Source organism: Nannochloropsis gaditana, assembly GCF_000240725.1.
Source record: "Nannochloropsis gaditana CCMP526 unplaced genomic scaffold scaffold585, whole genome shotgun sequence".
NCBI classification, from domain to species: Eukaryota; class Eustigmatophyceae; order Eustigmatales; family Monodopsidaceae; genus Microchloropsis; species Microchloropsis gaditana.
In genome coordinates this window covers 11,454-14,724 of record NW_005803368.1, presented here as the reverse complement: position 1 = coordinate 14,724, position 3,271 = coordinate 11,454, and positions in this window count along the sequence as shown.

The following is a 3,271-nucleotide window of genomic DNA, read 5'->3' as shown; positions in this document are numbered from 1 at the left end:
CCTGCCCCCCCAGCGTCCCCCCCTCCCTCTCCCCCGCTTCCTCGAGTCGGCGCACAGCCAGGCTCAGTCTCTCGTAGTCATGCTGCGCCGCCTGCATCTCCTCCTCCGCCGCCCGCAGACTTGTCTCCGCGGCCGCGCTCAATTGCTCCTCCTTTCCCCACCAGGTCCCGCCCGTCAGCCCGGAGGAGAAGAGCTTGTAGTCGGCCACGATCAGCACCACGGTTTTGCCCAAGCGGAGGCCTCTGAGGGGGAGAAGGAACGGGCAATGAGTGAGGACGGGACGAAGTGCCAGCTCGCGGGTGAATCCCGTCCTTCCTAGACAAGCGCACCTCCCCCACAGTCTTGTCACTCAATTCTCACACACTCATGCCCTCCCTCAATCCCTCCCTCCCCCAATCTCCCCTACCGCAAGACCGCCTGGCTGAGCTCCCAAGCAGTCGTATCAGAGTCCATGCCGATACTTTCTGGGTACACCCATACAAAGGAAGTGCCTCCCAGCAAAAGCAGGGCAGTCCCACCCGCAAGGCGCACAAATACAGGGTGCGAAGAGGCAAAAGAAGAGGAGGTTGTTGGGGGAGGGGAGGAGGGAGGGGTACTAGGAGAGGAGGAAAAAGGAGATGCATTCAGCGGTCCACGGGACCGGAGAGAAGGCGGTGGGGGACTAGCTCGTTGTAAAGAGAACTGACGGAAGTGGTCAGGCCGGTCGGGGGGAAGTCGGGCCAGTCTGTGGCCGAGAGACGCCTGCTTGACAGGCGCGCTTGGGATGGAGGAAGGGGAGGAGGAACTGGGGAGGAGAGAGGGAGAGCAATAGGAAGGGCGCACAGGAAGCGGGCGCTTGTATTGCCCGATGCGTCGGTGTCCAGCCAGCAAAGAGGAGGAAAAGCGGGTACGTCTGGCCCAATGCCGTGACAACGGGTGCTGGAAGTGGACCATGGCCGCGCGTCTTCCCCCTGCCCGTGTCGGTTGAAAAAAAAGCAACGACACACGCGCCATGTGGCTGTTGAAGACCCGATGTGTTCCAAATAATGTGTACCTGATGTAGCGGTGGTGGTAGGGATAAAATCGGTCAGGCGAAAGACTGGTTTCTAAGGAGTGACGTTGGCAGGAGGTGGAAGGAACAAAACCGGGTGATGGGAGAAACGCCCCATTGCCGCTCGCGAGTCATTTTCATGCAAAAAGTACACACACGGGCACCAAATTATAGTGCACGCATCCTTTACAACTTCCCGCACGCAATCAATGTCCCTCCAGCCCGGCATCCAAGCGGAGATGGCGGAGACGGCGGTATAACCGGGTTAGGAAGGCTTTTTTTTTCCCAGAGGACTGGGCGAAACGTGGAATTAAATAAGTACCGGGTGACAGGTCACTCGTTGATTCACTCCCCAGGAAAAACGATGCCCGACCGAGCCAAATTTTCAAGCCTGCATGTTTTCTCCTGGGAGAGAAGCCCTAGGACATGTCTGGGGCGTGGGACAAGGTGTGTTCGGGTACATGTGTCTATTTTTTTATTTCCCACCGGGACGTGTATGTTTGGGCGGAGAGCAGCTGCCGCCCACCGAGTGAGCTGACAGAGCTTCCAAGGGCGTGTGACAAACCTTTGCTTTGGTCACGACGCATGAATCTGCGGCGCGACAAATACGCCACCGTCCAGAAAAGGCAAGAAATTGTCACGGAAGTCGACGGGCCACTGGACTTTTTGTGCGCCTGCTAGGGTGTGGCTCGTGTTCCGCGGTGCATGCCTGCCTTTCATTCTTCTTCACCACCGCGTTCCCCGCAACCTCGCTTGCTCGAAGACGTGACCATGTATATTCGATGCTATACTCATCCATGCATACATTATTGGTCACACAGTGTAAAGGCAGCCTAATCTGCCTACGCCACAGCAACCGGAGGACAAAGAGGCCATAACTCTTCCTCCCAGTAAGGATCGAGAACCCTCTTGATTCTTCCGCCCTCCAGTTTTGGAAATCTACGACGCAAGAACCTTTTCTTCGAGAGAAAAGGCTGCTCCCACGTGAGAACTGGGTGCTGCCACTTTATAATCGACCGCTTCATGCATACGCAGAGCGTGCTTAACGACCTGAAGGTAGGAGGAGATCCCGTCAAGGGGTTTTGGGTTAAGGTGGAAGGGAGGGGGATGGAGAAAGAAAGACGGTGGGCAAAGGCTTTTGGTGTCTTTGTTTTACACACACTATCTCACGAAGTCGTTTGGAGGACGTGTCGATGTGTGGCGATCTCTTTGTCTGTTTCCACCTCCGTGCTGAGAGGGGCACCGATCCTATGCGGGGTTGCAACGCTGGCGGGGCAGGGGGTCATATCCCTGCCATCAATATCTCACCCCGGCGACCCTGTCCCCTTCTCATCCAGGTGGAAGATATTGTCAACACGGCGGCCATCTTCAAGGGCGTATCTTACTTCAAGACGTGCGAAGAACCCGCCTGACAGCCCTTACTTGAGAGCTGATCAGGAGAGAGGAGAGAAGCAGAGACCGGCATCGACCGCGAGGAACCAGCAGACGTAGGCCCTCTGGGGTAGTGTCAGGCCCAACCCGTTACCTCGTGGTTTAAGAAGCGGGAGAGAGGCGGTCTTCGCTCGACAGCGGACGCACTTGACGCCCTTGTTGCCAAGTCGGAAGCTCTAGAGGCTAGCCTAGGACCCAATCATCCTAAGGGGCTTCCCTTTTCCTTGCCCGGATGGGAGTGGAGCACGAAGACCCGAATCTGGTCGTGGAGGGAGCACTCCCTGCCGTCTCTGCCGTCTTGTCCGGCCCCGGCCCCTTCTTGTCGCGGGCAGAGGGTGACAGGGAAAGCAGCCGCAGTCTGGAGACCCAGAGCGCCGCCTCAGTGAGCAGCGGCAGCGGGAGCAGCCTGCCCAGCGACGAGCTGGAGGGCTTCGAGGGGGCGGCAGAGTCCGGGCTGGGAGGCAGGGAGGAACCCCCCCTGGCGTGCTCGGCTGCGTCCGAATGCTGTACGTCTTCCGGAGACGAGGGCGTGGAGGAGGAGGAGCCAGCGGAGGGCGAGGAAGAGGAGGAGGAGGAGGAGGAGGAAGAGGAGGAGCGGGCCTACGTGCCGGGATGCTTCGAGGGGCCGGAGAAGACGCTGGAGGTCTGCTTCAAGCCTGGCGTGGGGCATGCCCGCGGCTGTCGGGAGTTGACGCGGCGCCAGCTGGACGTGCTCTGCCGCAAGGCCCGCTGCACGATCCTGAACCAAATGTCGAATGCCTACCAGGTGCGGCGGGGGTAATGGAAGGGGAGGACGGATTTGGGGCTGGC